The sequence below is a fragment of the Mixophyes fleayi genome, chromosome 4, assembly GCF_038048845.1.
Source record: "Mixophyes fleayi isolate aMixFle1 chromosome 4, aMixFle1.hap1, whole genome shotgun sequence".
Lineage (NCBI taxonomy): Eukaryota > Metazoa > Chordata > Amphibia > Anura > Limnodynastidae > Mixophyes > Mixophyes fleayi.
Genome location: NC_134405.1, coordinates 155788116 through 155805653, shown reverse-complemented (window position 1 = coordinate 155805653; position 17538 = coordinate 155788116). Strand labels below are relative to the sequence as shown.

Sequence of the window (17538 nt, the reverse complement as noted above, 5' to 3'; positions counted from 1 at the left end):
TATGGTAGCACATTGCTTTAAATGTGTTCTACAGCAAGGAGGTGTAAGGACACATTGTAAAACGCAATTGTTCTTAGTTCTGGCCTCGCGTTCAGCTGTGATGCAGGGAAACTTTGTGGTGTGTAAACAATGATCTTATCAGGGGAGAGCGGGAGGGGTTGTGCCATCTGATCACCTTTTGATCACCCCAGAGGTTTAGGGAGGATAATCCAAAACCAGCTTCAAATGCTTTTAAATGAGCCCCGAATATCCTGCCACACCATATTTATGCAAGGATGTCATCACGATATAATCATTTCAAATCAACCCACTGTAGATTGGTCTGATGTCATGTTAATATAATAGTGTAAAGACACAAGCAACGTGCAAAGCATATTGTTTTCTGTAGACTCCTATGACTGTCAAATGACTTGAAAACAGAACATGACAGGAGTTGCTGCTATTGTCCTAAAATCATGACCTTTTCCTTTGTAACTGACAGTCCAGCTTGTGTTGTATTCCATGTGTCAGATATACATTGCAATTAATGCATTCCTAAAATAACTTGGTGGTTAAGTGGTTTATTTCATGGGAGTTAATAAATGTTCAGCTTGTTTTCATGCAGAGAGGTATTGAACATGTTAGTTCTGATTGGCAAAGACTGAGGAGCTGAAGTTTGTATTCTGCTTTAGTCATATTGCTGCTTCTTACAATGAAAGCATTAGATAATGGAATGTTTTAGTTAATGATGTGTAATAAAGTAAATATAGCCCACAAATTGAAGCCAATGTGTCCTTCTCAGTTTGATTTGTTTAGCTTTTGTTTGGTATGTTTAATTCAGACTTCCCATAATGTATACTCTTTTGTTCTTACTGCTGATACTGTTGCGGTCCTGTATCTGTATCTGGTTAGGTGATCCAGTAAAACAAAATATGCCTGTTAGTGTCCTAAACCAATCTATGTACATATGTAATGCACTCATAGTGTAAGAATATATAATCTAACATTAGACTATAGGACCTTTCTTGGGGAGTGAAAGGGATATTCTCCCTTTACCAGTAATGCCTCAGTCAAAATAATTGATTTGTAATTTAAATAGTTGTATATAACGCTGTCTTTTTCATATTGAATAAGAATTTTCATGTTTCTATTGCTTAAAAAAGCAAAGGACGCTCCAAAACATATTTAAAAATGGAATGGCAAATAGTTTATAGCATGAGCCATAATTTTAGATAATATCTCCAATACAAACAGTTAACTTTAGCAGATAAGAACATTACAAAACTGTTAATATTTAATATTCATGTCTGTACGCTGCAATCCTCTGTAACTTGATATGACCGTGGAAACTTAAACTGTATATGATTATGCAGGTTTGGCTGTGATATTGTGTATTTGTAGGAATAATATCTGTAAATCAATTTTATGCATTGACAGTGTAAAAGTATCTGTTTTCTGGATTGTAAATATTTGTTGTACATACAGAGGGTTTTTATTCATACATGTAATCTACTTGTGGGGTGCAGGTGCTCAATTCTGTAGGGGGCAAACTTTTATTTATACTTTTGTACATCATCAAGCATAGCATATACATGCTAATTGAGACGCTTGTTATACAGGCATGCAAATCGGCACACAAAACCATGTTCTACTTTCATAAATGGCTCTCATTGCAACTTCGTTCCATTCATTTCAATAAGTCTAATTATGCCATCAACTTCCTCTTTATAGCCAGTATCTATGACATTTTGTTACGTTCATTGTAGACTTGGACTGATATAGCTCTGCCTTTTAATATTATTTTTTTTATGACTTCGGTTTGTGCCATTATTAAGATGATCTAAATAGCACAATTGCCCCTAAGTTGTATGTAAAAGTACTTGCAAACGCTGATGGCTTCTTCTTGTGATTCCAACACAAACTTAATAGTATTCAAAGAATATCTACACCAGAATGTTTATAGAATCTGATATTTGGTCACAACTTGCTACATGGTGTTAAGATTTGACACTACAGTTTTTATGTAATTGCTTGTAGTATGTTTGTAAAACGGTGTGGTTACTTTCTGTGTGCAAAGTGTGTGGGTGTGTTTCTGCCCTACCTGTATAGCTTTTCTAGCAACGTCATATTGACAAGAAGTAAACAATACACATTCCATCTGAGTCTTAGAGCAGGGATAGGCAACTCTTGACACATCTCTTGCTGGTTTTGTTTACCCACAGTGTGCTGGCTTAGTGGCATGACAAACGTAGTTGAGCAACTGGCAAATGTGGTCCTTTCATGCTCTAGTTTCAGTGACAATATATAATAACCTAGGTAGGCTCCACGCAGATTGGACTCTAACATTCCCATATACTACACACATTGGGCTATTGTTGCCCAGTGCTGTTCAAGCATTTGTAAATTGGCTTTTATTTCTAGTAATAACATTTAAAATTCAATGTGGACGAAACCTGGTCTGCATGCGGACAAATGTCTAGAAGCTGCCAGTAAGGCTGGAAACCACTTTGTGGTTGATTTATGTGATCTAACTGCTGACACCATAACATTCGCTTTGTATGCAGGCCATCAACCTAAAGATACTTGAAACCGTGAGTGTGTGATGAATGCTGCCCAGGGAAATTAAATATTACAAATTTGTATACAGCACCATATAGAGGTTTAATAAGGGACTGGACACACATCTGGGGAAGCAGCATTTTCAGACCTCATACAACAGGCATGTGAGTATTATGACACAGTTATTTGTATTTTACAGAGCCACTGGAGCATACTGTTGTCATACTAGAACTTTCCTGATTCTCAACCTGCTATTGACCAAACTGGAGCTTAGACAGGGCTATGGTGCTATAGTTTGACTTTGCAGGCCCAAAAGAATGGGACTCGGTAATAATTTAGATCCCAAATGCCAGATCCTAGAGATTTTAGGTACTTAGAGTGGGGAAAAGCCACTTAGCTCTGATACTCTATTTAGACACCTGCTGATAGGTGTCAGTTGTGTTCATGGAAACATTTCATTTTAAACCATATATAGATTCTTTTGGCTAGGAACCATTTGTCATGAATTGTTACTAGGCAACTAAAATAAACACACAATGAAAATGCGCAGAGGAGAGCAGAATAGATGGTCAATAATTTTAAAAACTTTTTTTTTTTAATTGAGAACATTTAGAGCCTAAAATCATAATATATCACTGTATTGTAGAAAAGCAATCTCAAGGTAAATGCTTGCAAATTCTGGCACTTCTCCATGACTGTATAATTATGTGATGAGATGGATTCACTGGCACAAGTCCTGCACATATCTGCAGTGCCACCCTACTGCCTCATGCTCAGAGGGCACAGGCTGTATAAACTGGCACAAACATAGATGTTCTGTGGCTGAACTACAAGTACTAGCATGCCATGCCAAAAGCTGCCATGGAACCCAGATTGTAGGTTATCTAGGAAGTCACATATTACTTTACTATTGAGTATTTGTTGCACAATGTCAGCTGATGTTTTGAACATTATATGGAAGATTGTTATGAGGTTTCCATTCATTTATAAAATCTGTATTTCTTTACAGTGGAAAGTAACAGTTCCAGGCTCTTGCTCTAGTCAGAATGTGTGCAGGCTCTGCGATGCCAACACACTTCTGTGGAAACTTCACATGAGCCTAATACGTTGACTAGATGAAGCAAATTTCCATTATATAAGTTTTCTTGTAGAGCTTTTTGGAAAACAGTGAAGCCAGTGTGTCATTATTGTCAATTTTCTGGACCTGTAGATTCCACGTCTAACTCTGTGCATGTGGTTTTTTTTTGTTTTATTTATTGTACCAAGTCACACCTTGGAACATGTTATGGTATAAAAAAAAAGAAATCACTTTAAAAATATAACAGTAGCTCTTTGCAATATTATAGACTTATATGTGCATTTTCCAGTAAAGGGTTAATGAACACAAAGAACAGTGGTGTTAATCTGTCTATAAGACAGAAATAAATTAATGTTATTCCTATATTGTATGCAGAAATACAGCCTACCTTTAAATGTATAAATAAAATGGACAACTAATTGTAATTTGTTAAAATAGTAATACTGTACATATACATTGAGACAGCTAACAGACTGCTTGATGCACGACCTGTCAAAGAAAATATACTGTATATACCTTACTAGTTTTGGAGGGGGGAGGGGAGGAGGCAGAACTTTTCTTACATTTGAAGAACGTTTGTTTGGTAACATAAAAAACATACTATGCATCAGGTTCTAGCAGCAAAAGGTGTTTTTGTTGTCGTACTTTTGAGTTGCCATAGTACAATGACAAGAGAACAAAGTCTCTTGCGAAACTGTGTGATCTTCTCTTGTATGCGCTAGATCAGTGTTGGCTAACCTGTGACACTCCAGGAGTTGTGAAACTACAAGTCCTAGCATACCCTTCCAGCAATAAGCTGCTATATATTGGCAAAGCATGCTGGGACTTGTAGTTTCCCAACACCTTGAGTGTCACAGGTTAGCCAACAATGATCTAGATGGATCAACCCACCTGTCCTATAATCATTAGCAGATCAAATCGATTCTCCATCCTATAATGGCAAATTCCGAAATATATCTGAATTTCGGAGATCCACTGTCGGCAAATTAATTTGGAAAAGTTTCTTGATTGGCTGATTTAAAAAACATCCAATAGAGAATGAGGGCAGCCACAGTGCATTAAATGTAGAACCAACCAGGGCTACTCCCTTGTTCCTTTCTACTTGCCGTTGGAGCTATTACCAATTTAGGTATAGAAATGTACAGGCAATTCACTGTGACATTAACCAGTGTAACTGTTAAACCGCTACAAGACGAAAGTGGGCAGATTAGTTGCAGCATATGAATGCGAGGCAACGCTTGCATATTGCCAAGGAACGTACACAAACTCTTCAAGCATTCTTACAGCAAGAAAAGGATATCTGTCATAGAACAAAATGTGTCAGTGTTTTCACAACAACCTCCTGTTGGTTGTAATGAAATCCAGCAAACTATCACAAAATCTCTGTCCCAAGGAAAGGAACAATTCTGAAAGTTGTCTTAGTATGCTGTTACAGTGTGATCAAAGGTCTTTCAAGAACTTTTGTTTTTTAATAAAAGCTCTGCCTTCCTAGGACTACTGGCGCTAACAAGATTAGTGAACTAACTTGACATCTAATTTTTGACACTTAAATATTGTTTAGAGTGGTCCTGTCATTGTCACATAAAATCATATTGGAGTCCACAACAAAGAAACTAACAAAGGGCTTAAACAACTGTTTTACATTTTTATTTATTTTTTAAAAAAACAAACAAACAAAACATTTCAAGTATATTAGCTTCTCTGATAGCATATGTGGCATATTAGTTTTATTTATCAATATGTTACATTTGTTTTCTATCGCATATTATAACTATGTTAAAATGAATCTAAATGAACTGTAAAAAAAAACTGTAATTACATTATTGTTTTCCCCAATGCCACCTTTACTTTTAACCCACCAAAATGTGTCATTTGTTTAGTCTGGTCCCTGATTTTTATAGATCCTAAAAAGATAACTAACTACAGTGTACGCATTTTTTTTTTTTTTTAAACCAGTTTTGTATATGGCATGTAAGTAACTTGCGATACAGAGATTTTCTTGTAATTAATGTCGAGACACTGTCTTTATTTTTTTTTTATTTTATCTTTTTAGTACATTTTAGAATTGTAGATTTAGATACATTCATTATCACATTTAACGAAGTCCCAGTGTAATTTTTAATCAGATCTTCAGTAAAAAAAACAAAAAACCCCAAATGCAATTTTTTTTTTTTTTTTTATTGTTTGTTTTATATGATCCATTATACAGACTGTCCGGTGTTGCAGAGTTTTGTGGTGCCATAGAAATGATGGTGATTGCTTCCCACACTGTAATTTTAATCTGAAAAATAAGAATATTTTCAGTGTGTTTACAATGGAGGAATGTTTAAGGATCATTCTGCTTTAATTTCTCAAGCACCAATAAAATTTCATTATCCTGAATTTGTCAAGGCTGGACCCCCACCAAAACTGTCTAGGGAAATATCTAATGAAGCGGAGGGTGTCCTAGGGGGAGAGAGTTGTCCTAAAGTGGGTAACACTTTTATTGTTGTCAAACAAAGTTTTATTGTATAGATGACTTGTATTTTATCTGCTATTTGTCCTTTAAATATAAAAAATATTGTTTCATGTAAGACTTGTTCTCCAAAAGGGCAGCTCGTGTCTGGCTAGCGGCCTGACCGCAAGTCCTATTTAATGCTGGTCTTAAGCAGGCCATTCCAAGCATAGCTGGACAGAGTGGAAAGCATTTTGCATGGTAAATGGGCTTAGAAAATCAAAAACATGCTGTCTGGCAGCGTAAGATCCAGCAGTGTGATACCCATGGTAAATTACACAGCTGTACTTCACTCTTGTACTTTTCTTTTGTCTCCAAGCAGTCCAGAATTTCACATTTTCCATATAAAATGTAATTGCATCATTTTCATTTATGAACCATGTGACCACAGTTTAGGCTTGTCATCTGATGCCCTTGAGATATTTGGCAATGATGACATTCTTCTGTGATATTTACTTGCAGCGGTTAATAGAGGTCAGATCCTTTTAATATTTACATAAAAATACAAGGACTACTCAGTAACTTGGTCAATGTCACAGATCTTGCAACATGGAGGCTGCAACAGAAAAAAAGTAACAAATCAAACAATTGTGTGTGTAATATATATATATATATATATATATATATATATCTTTTTTTATTTTATTTTTTCTCATAAATACACTGTGCAAAAGTTTTAGGCAGGTGTGGAAAAACTGCTGGACAGTAAAAATTCTTTAAAAAATAGAAGTGTTACTGGTTTATTTTTAGCAGTTAACGAAATGCAAAGAGAATTAACAGTAGAGAGGTCTAAATCAAATCAATATTTGGTGTGACCTCCCTTTGTCTTCACAACGGCATCGATGCATTAATTCTTCTAGGTCCAAACATCTTGGAGAACTAACCACTGATGTAGGCTTTCTTAAATCCTTTTGTCTCTTATGTAATCCCAGATAGACTCATTGTTGAGATCAGAGCTCTGTAGGAGCCATATTATCACTTCTGGGGCTCCTTGTTCTTCTTTACAATGAAGATAGTTCTTAATGACATTGACTGTATATTTGGGGTCCTTGCCCTGCTGCAGAATACATTTGCAGCCAATCGGATGCCGCCCTGATGGTATTGCATAATGGTTAAGTACCTGCCTGTATTTCTCAGCAATGAGAACATCATTAATTCTGACCAAATCCCCCCCAACTCCATTTGCTGAAATTCAGCCCCAAATTTGCAAGGAACCTCACCATTTCATTCATGGTTTCCTGCAGACACACATTATTGTACTGCTCTCTAGCCCTTCGGTGAATAAACTGCCTTCTGTTACAGCCAAATATTTCACATTTTGACTCCTCAGTCAAGAGCACCTGCTGCCATTTTTCTGCACCGCAGTTTCTATGTTTTTTGTGCATAGTTGAGTCGCTTGGCCTTTTGGACAGACTATGCCGAACAGTAGATGGGGTGTACCTGGGTCCCACTGTTTGTTTTCCAGTTCTGAGCTGAAGGGCTGGAGAACGGTACAATGATAAGTGTATGCAGGCAACAGTGAAGCATATGATGGCAGTTGCCTTGGCAAAGCAGGCAGCAAAACGCGCGTCGGTGTTCGCCTTACTACATGACCTACCACCACCATTAGCTTTTCTGTAGAAAGACTAGATAGTCAGGATATATTATCAGTCGGCTAGTACCAATTATAGCTATAGGAATCGTTACTCCGTTGTACATACATCTAGCTCAGGGGTAGGCAACCTGCGGCTCTCCAGGTGTTGTGAAACTACAAGTCCCAGCATGCCTTGCCACTTATCTGCTGGTTATCTACTGGCAAAGCATGCTGGGACTTGTAGTTTCACAACACCTGGAGAGCCGCAGGTTGCCTACCCCTGATCTAGCTGCTGCTTTTGCCAATACCTATTAAGGGACGTACAGCGGTAAAGTGACCAGCCATCAATAGTTGTGGTTGAACCTAATTATATTAGTGCAGTTTATGATTAAGAAAGGCTGCGTGTTTCAGACAATAACATTTACTGACCATGAATTTTGAGTCCGTTTAAAGTCTAGCTTTAGACCTCTTTATTATATCAGGCTGCAGATATAAATAACCCAACAAATACAATAAGCCTATATTCCTAAGGGCATATAGATACATAGTATCAAGTTCTTTATAGAGTATTTGGAAAGCTGAAAACTTTGACTATCGGTTGTCTATGCACAGTAGCAAGTCTGGGATCCAGTTAACATATTGGATGACTTCTGCTCTGTGGAATTGTAATAAAGCATCAAGTGTGAATGAATTACTCTCATATAATAAATAATAATCACTTGACTCTAGAATTAATTTGAAACAACAAAATAAGACGTGCTAGTTGATATGCACTTTTTTATGTCAATAAATAATAAAACAATGTGCAAGATATAATATTGCATCACGTAGTGAGACAGATGACATTGTTTCACCATTTTAAATGGGTTTCCTTTTTTGCCTATATCCATCTATTCTCTGTGTTTTTAAATATTTCGCTACAAGCTGTTAAATATGGGAATATGTTTTTAGCTAATAATAAAATTTAAGTTTTTATTTAATAGTTCAGTGTGCCCCATATAGAACATTTTATTCTTTCTCCTTTGAATATGTATTTGCCCATGTTCTGGGAGCACCACCCGAACGTTAATGGATTTTTGGTGGAACCATATGAATTGGTATTCGGGGAAGTGATTACCTGGTGCGGTGATAATTTTTTTTCTGGAAAAAGATTAGTGTAGTTGGTCATTTCTGTCCCAGTGATTAACACATGAAAACAACTTTGACTTTTTCAATGCTGACATCATCATCACCATTTATTTATATAGCGCCACTAATTCCGCAGCGTTGTACAGAGAACTCATTTACATCAGTCCCTGCCCCATTGGAGCTTACAGTCTAAATTCCCTAACATGCACACAGACAAACAGACAGAGAGAGAGGGTGACCGACAGACCGAGAGGCAGAGACTAGGGTCAATTTTGATAGCAGCCAATTAACCTACCAGTATGTTTTTGGAATGTGGGAGGAAACCCACGCAAACGCAGGGAGAACATACAAACTCCACACACATAAGGCCATCGTCGGGAATCAAACTCATGACCCCAGTGCTGTAAGGCAGAAGTGCTAACCACTAAGCCACCGTGCTGCCCCTTTGACAAGTCATAGCCTATTAGCATACCTCCCAATGGTCCGGAATCCACTGTGCTGCTCCATTAAGGGGGGTATTCAATTGTTCGTCCGGACCTCAGAAAAACTTGCGCTCTAAAACTAATACGGTAATTACTCGCTGAATAGCTGCGAGCTGAAATTCAGCGAGTCAATTACCGTATGAACGGTATTTACGCGCAATATTACCGTATTAATGGTAATAGTTTTAGAGCGCAAGTTTTTCTGAGGTCCGGACGAAAATTGAATACCCCCCTAAGAGTAATGGCGGTGGGTCCGGCGGCTATTCCCCAGACCCACCTCCATTACTCTTGACTAGCGACATTGTCAATGTCGCAAATCACACTAGCGACATATGGAACCTGTCAGTACAATGGAAGTGCCGGCATTTCCACTGCCAAAATTACATACCCCACCTATAATATGTACCTACTGGTGTCCAAATACACGTTTACCACTGTTTTTGCTATTAGTACAGAGCATCTAAATGGGGGTGACATTTCCAATGTCATCACCATAGCGTTTGTTTTTGAATACGGGCAGTTGGTTATTCAGTTGCTGCCATTTTGTGCATTCAAGGCGTCCCCCATTTATCTGTACTCTGGCTAAAAGATTTCCCGACTTGTTTGTGGAGGTCTGTTTAAAAAGGTGGTCGGATTAGAAGAGGGTTGTCTTCTCCTGTTATAGCAAACTCTGGACATGTAATCACTATATGCAACTTAATAAAACGCAGCAATTTCTAATGATTCACACCTCAAGGCCAGAACGGACAAAAGATTTCTCTGTAAAAGTGCTATGTAAACACTGTCATGAAGTGCTTCCATGGGATTATATATGTTTTTACACATACACATTAAGACTGTCAAAGACTATAAAAGACTGAAATACAGCTCAAGAAAACCGATCTAGTCTATTACTGCACTACGTAGTCTCATCCTGAAAGACTGAAAACCTCCATCACCGTGTGTAAGCTCATCAGCCAACTGTATAAGAGAAGAGCAGCAAGAAGAACATGTGACCTAATTTCCCAGATCAGTGCATTTGCCACCTAAGGGCAGATATTTCACTAAGACCTAGCCAGCTGACTTAACTGGATTGCACTGTGTGGCTGACTTTAGACAAGCAAGCCTTATTTTTTTGCCTTCATCATAAAAAGATAAAGAACAGAAATAGATCACAGGGTGCACAGGAGAATTAGCAAAACAATGGAGTTGTTCTGACTACTACCTGTACTTAATTAATTATAGGTAAATAAGTTTAGATATGTATTTTAAATTCCTTATTGGATTAATACAAGAAAAGGAATTTTGTTTATTGTATGATCTGCGTTAGTGGCTCTTTAAACTGTAGCGTTTAAAGAGCCACTAAAACGGAAAACGCTAATATAGTGTAATTCTTTGTAATATATATTTTTTTTTTTTACGATCTCTGTGATGACTTGTCATTAAAAAAATCTATTGCTGAAGGCAAATATAACCATTTTTAGGATGCTAGATGATGCCTAGTATGTATCACTTCCAATCAATGCACTTTGAAGTAGGTAAAATAAAATATCCTGTGATCGCCATTTTCTAACATGTAGTTTAAAATACATATTGATCTTTGTGGAGTTGCGTTTCCATCCATCATGAATACTAAAAAAATGTTGAATGATTAAATGTTCATGTGTCTCTAATGGGCTTGCTCAGAAGTGCCATCATTTATAGTGCAGTGTTTCACACTGGCTGTCTTGTTACAACTTCAAAATGGCAGCAACATGTTGCACAAATATTTGGTCTATTTGGGACGCTAGCAAGGAATGTGCACATTTTGTGTTGTACTATATTTCAAGAGGAGTTGGATAGAAGTAAATGCACGTGCAAATCCTTTGTGTGTTTTCTAAAAGTCTCCAGTGTGACTGTAGTATTACGTTGCCTACACCTGGGAATATCTAGCTATTATGAAGACCTCCAGTTGTTTGACCTTACTTTGGAACTGCTGGATCACTGCTGTTTTATCCGTCACTTGTCTGGCTTGTTGTGTCCAAATATGGCCAGGTTTAGTTCATACATCTAATTCAGGATTCCTGCTGTAAATCTTTCCAGCTTCCAAGTATGAGATAAAATGTGCTTGTATTTGACATTTGATGGATGGGAAAACCCAGTTGGAAGCCCAGCTGAGTCATTTGATTTATTTGCAAATAGCTACCTCTACTTCAAGGGCACCTGCTCCTGTTCCGTTTATCACCTGCCTGGTGTATATTGCCTTGTGCTGCATACAACTATTAAGCTTGTCAAGCTAGTGAATGATAGATGACCGACAAATCTTCTTGTTCTACTCGCTGTCATTTTAATTCAGAAGTCGAAAGAACCAAGAAAGTAGTTTATTGCATTTTTGGTCTGCCTTAACTTTTGTATCTGTGTTTGTGGTAGTGATCAATTGTTAATTTCTTCATCAAGTGTTCAAGGTCAAAGCAGGGAACTGCACCATGAGTAAATGTTGAATTTCTTATGGTTATGTACCCCAAAAATGTAGGACATTTTTCTAGTTATATGTTTGTATTGAATAAATACCCATTTTAAAGTGATCACTTCACTTTGAATGATAAAGGCTGTCTTTACATATGAATTACTTTCAGACACATGTCCTTAGATTGTAGGTATTAGAAAGTCGAGGTCATTTTCTTTGTTGTCCTTATCTTGTTTGCTCACATTCTTTCCTTTCTTCAAGCACAATGGTAAAATCAATCGTGGTTTATGCCCCCTGTACATTCCAGATTAATAATATTAAACTGACTCAGATATTGAACGTTAAACTAACATAATGTGTAACAATCACTTGTGTGCACCTGTTACCTTAATCCCAAATGTCTCTGTATTGTTTCATTTAAAAGTAATGTCAGAGGGTGCTCTTCTAGTTATACCAGAAACTGTGTGCCATGGCTCCCTGGGGTGCCTCAGCGATCTCACATAGGTGCCACAGACAGGACTGGTGGTAAGCAAGGCGGGGGACTACTTGGTAATTATTTTGGCTTAGGGGTGCCTTGACAAAGACCCTAAGGGTGCCTCGAACTGAGAAAGTTTCCACAGAGTTACACTATAACACTAGATCAGAAGTTGTGAGCCTGTAGCTCTTAACTATTGTCCTTCATTTCAAGATCTCTACTTCAACATCAGCTTGAGAGACAGTCTATCTGTTATTAATCCATGGAAAGTTTTGTATTTGTAGTGTCTTAGTTAGTGGCACATGAAGGTGTATGTGTATATGTATGTGTGTGTATATATATATATATATATATATATATATATATATATATATATATATATATATATATATATATATATATATATATATATATATATATATATATATTTTAGTGTGTGTTTCATTTGCGATACAATCAAAAAACAGTGTTGCTCCTTTTACAGAACCATCCTTTTTTTATATGAATATTAGCATCCACAAAATATTACAGTATGTCATCAAGTGATCAGGCATTAAAAAATAAATTAAAAAAAATAGTATGACAACTGAGGACCCAGGGTTTAGCACGCCTTGGTAGTTTTCATACCCTGTGATGCATGGGAATGGTACGAGTGTGCAAATGCTACCACAACACAGTGGAATGTAATAAAATCGCCAATAGGTTTTGTAACAGTTGGGACTTTAATTTGCAGTCTAACATCAGACGTTCTATAACTCAACTCTAATAAAATTACCTGCTCATACAGTTAAGGCAATAAAATAATTAGCCAGATGGAAATAGGCATTTATTATTTATCAAATATTAACTTTTAACTTGTGTGTCTTCATATACTAAAATATTATTTTAAATGAGATTCCCTGTGGACCTTCTATTATGCATGTAAATGAGTTTAAATTCAAGGTCGTAATTTAATGGTCTTTTTGTACAGGCTTTTAATGGGAACATTAGCATCCAGACTATAGTGGCAAATATTCATTTGTCACATGAAATGATAGCAGTTGTAGCGAACATCAGAAAGTCTAACCTAGTGCTTTCTTTGTTAGCAGTTCTACTTACTGGTGCAGTTGTTTTTGTCTTTAGAACTGGCATTAGTTTGGGATTTCAGCGTGTGACCTCTGCTGACCTGTACAGTCGTATAGCAGGAATGGAGTGTTTTTTCCATGCAAGGTTGGTCTCTCACTTTTTTTTTTAATGTTCTGGCCTATAATATACAGCTTATTTTCTAAGAGCATGTGCCTGTTCTACTTAATGTTCACAAGAAATATAGGAATGCGAAAATTTAAAATTTGGTGCTAGTAGTTTTCTTGCTAACTAAATATATTATTTCTAAATGAATTATTAAGGGGCAGAATCATTTGGGTTTACTTGAGTTGCATAAAACTATTTCTTGCTTTTAAACACGTTCTGAGCACCATATGCTTGGCCACACATTGCAATATCTGCAGTGAACTTGGGCAATTTGCCCAATATCTCAGTATGTATAATCTCAGACCAATCAAAATCGTTTGAATCACTATTGGACATGTTAGTAAATGTGGCCAGAAGATGTCCCCTATTGGCATCCCCTAAACGTACCTAGCTTTTCCCTGTGATGCCAGAAGTGATCTAGTTGTTGGATGGGCCGAGTGCCATGAGGACAGATCTTGTCCAATTATTGTGTGTGTATTCAAATTGATTTTGTGTGTGTCCAGATTGTAGCCTGAACCTATATATGACCTTGCCAGAGAGTTACTTGGCTTAAGTAATGCCCTACCTTAGATCCTCGTCTCAGTAATACAGATATCAGGGTGTCCTCATAGTACATTCATATAACTTGTGCAGCAGGGTGTTAGGGGAAGTCCTCTCAGTCAGCATCTTTACCAGACAATCGTAGGTGAAACACGCTGTGAACATGCGGTGTAAGTGTTCTCTCAGAGACCACACACTGTACATGAAATAGAAACCATTTCTTCTATAATGTTGTCATGTGTCAACTCACTAGCTCTGAACACATGATCTGTAATTTATAGTTAAGATCTGCTTTCAGTCTCCTTTTTATAATATCAATAAGTTATATACGTGCATTGTATATTTAGTCAAAATTCTAGTGTAATCACAATGATGCTTTGCATGGAAGTTTTACAATTACAATATCCATGTTTGTAGAGAAGTGTCTATAGATTCAGAAGTGCTTTTGGATACAGTCATGGGATGCTCCACAGTGAATACAATAGGGGAGGGGTATGTTGTAGCAATCAGTACAGTAAAGCCCTCTGGCAGCTCTATGTTGGAGTGCACTTATAGCAGCGCCCTGTTGCTGTGTCTGGAGCAGGGAGGGCTGTGGGTTATGAATGCTGAATGGATTTCTAGTGGATTTGTTCCATGCACCTAATAGGTTTTTTTTGCTTGCATTTATCATTAGGAGTACACATCATTTTTATGTCCCAGTTTTATGAGAGAATCAAGACATTGAAAACATTTGCATTGAGATAATCTTGGGTATGACCATGGCTTATATACTGTCATTGCAAATTTACATTGGAGAGCATGTTAACCGTGAAAACTAAAATGTTACTGACTAAAAGTAAGGTAGATAATTTGGGTTTTAATTTAATATTGGTCAGTGGTTCGGGCGTAGTGAGACCATGTCCACGAAAAATGATACGCTTAGATCCATCTATCCAATCGCAGAGCGCCCCTGGGAGCTCCTGTGGCACACCTTTATTCACCTATAATATCAGGGAATCCCTTTCTCTTGGTATTGTACCTATACACAGCACACATCTATTCACGTACATAGTGTTTCATTAGTATTAGTTACATAAATATTCTCTGTACAGCATAATTGATGGCAATAAAAAAATAAAGGATAATAGTAAAACTATGCATAGTATGTAAAGGAGTGATGTTTTATTCATATTATTTACCCTGTATGGGCAGAAGACAGCAGACATACATCAAAACTTTATCTGCGTGAGTGATTGTATTAGTGGGAGCAGCCATCCTGCTTGTTCAGCTGAGTTTCATGGAAATATCACCTGTTTCCAATATATATATATATATATATATATATATATATATATATATATATATATATAATGCCCCGAATGGCATCAATACCGTATGATATAAACTTTATTTTACACTGTAGCAATTTTTTAAATTCTCGCTTTAGATGTCTATTTGAAGTAATACTTCACTACCAACCCAAATTTATAAATTTCCCCTTGATTGACAGACTGACTTACTGCAATGGAAATCTGCCTTATTGGGGTACCGCGTATTATAGTTTGGCGCGTAATCGCAGACCGTCAAGCTAATTGTATATGCCCCGTAGAGTCCTGCCAGTGTAATTTGAAGATGACCTCATGCACAGCAGTGAACTATGAGCACATTTACCAACAGGCATGATAATAATCTAATCTATTCCTGTAGGCTTTATTGATTTTGATGGATATAGTAAAAAAAAATATTTGGCCACGCAAAAGAAACTGACACTTTACCTCTCAGGTAAGCTATATCACTTGCTTCATCTAGATCCACACCATGCATAAGTATCAGCAATAAGCACATGTTAAATCACAATGTTTAAAAAAAGAAATGTAAAAAAAATGACAACTAGAAATAAAAAATAGAAATAGGCAACCCCGAGTCTACATACTTTCAGATGTTTGAGATGGTGAGCCGAAGTGGTTTTAGGTCATAGTTTTTGCCATGCGCAAGACCTCTTCAGACTATAAGTGCACACGTTTCAGGAATCAGAGATTTCTCCTGCCTTGGCCTATTTATCGGCGCTTAATGCATAGACCTCTATGGGGATAGTGGTATTAGGCAATTTATGAAACTGTGAAAAACTTTGACTTGCAGCGATACATAATGATGATTATCACCCCTTTCAATTTTTTAGCTTTGGGTAAAATGATCATTTATTTGCTATTGATTAACATGTGTTCAAGTGCAAATTGCATTAAAACAGCGAACACATCTGTATGGAATAAAAGCAAATATCTGGCTGCTAAGGTTTAGTGTAATTGGCACCCCCACGAAATGACGGTAAATAACTTACATTGTTTTCTTTCCTTTTTAAGCTACTAGAGTAAATCTGCGGGTCCAGAATAGATTATGAGGTCAATATAAATGCAATTTATTTAGAACAAGAAGAAATTCCTAGCAGAACTCTCTTATAATGATGTTATCAATATATTGTAGGCAGAAAGCTTAAATCTAATTTTTACTCTTGTACTTTACAGTTCAGCAGTTGAAATACCAGTGCAGATACATCACAAAAAAGGGTTTCCTGTTACTTTTGTGACTAAGAGTTTAGTGCAGTTTTGAAGATTTCTGTGTCATGACTAACTTTTTCCATTCTTTTTGAACTGCTTCCCAGTGACAGACGGGAAGGATATTGATCATAAGTGCTGGACAGATTTACATGAAATGCAGAGCTGTTGTTTTTGCATTATGACAACTAGGTGGGACCATTAATGCATAATTTAATGTACATTCCAATAACTTTTAGTACAGTCAGAGAGGAAAGAGGCTAATGGTTAATTTGTGTATTTAGCACTTCTAATCATGTGAGGAAAGGTGTGGTATCAACGCTATACATTTTTGCTGCATGCCTTATGGAAACCAACCTTTCTTTTTCCAACTTTTGTTTGAATATTTTTGCTTTTAAGCCATAAACAAAATTAAGTCAACAATGTAGTATAAAAGGGGAAATTAAATATGTTATGCATCTAAAGGAAGACCAGCATGGAAATGGGAGTTCTCCAGCCATGGATATGATACATGTGTAATGCCCCCTTGTGGCATTTTAGTAAATATTGCACCCCAGTGAATACAGGAGGGGTCACCTAGAGGGCAAGTTGGGTGCTTGTAAAAAGAGTCACACAAGCTGGTTGCTATTGTGACAAGCCATCCTAGTCTTCCAGTGACTGAGAAAAAGGAAGGGCTGTAGAAAGGGGGAAAGAGAGATATACAGAGGAGACAGGGAAAAAAGAGATGTAGCTGGGGACCTGGGAGAATGGGGAGGAAGCTCCCCTGGCATTGCCTGAGAGTGTGAGTGCAGTGGCTGCACAAGGGCAAGTACTGTGTGCCTGAATAGAGGGAGAGTCCCCAGAGCAGAGACTGCTGGAGAGAAGTGGCAGCATGCATACACTATGGGATGTAGGACCCGTTTATGTGTTGGAGATGAGCTACACTGTGATTCTGGCTGAACTGTGAGTAGCTGTGAAACTATTGTGACCAGGAGAACCTGGTATGTAGTGTATAAAACCAGCAGTGTGCCTGCATATAAAGAGGGCAGGAGTCCTTAATCCCAG

General features: G+C 37.2%; 1 protein-coding gene across 2 annotated transcripts in view; it reads left to right on the top strand.

The window, feature by feature from the left end:
* The window catches only part of FAM107B (family with sequence similarity 107 member B), a 72501-nt gene that overhangs the window by 14254 nt on the left and 40709 nt on the right, over positions 1 to 17538 (top strand). The window lies entirely within an intron of this gene.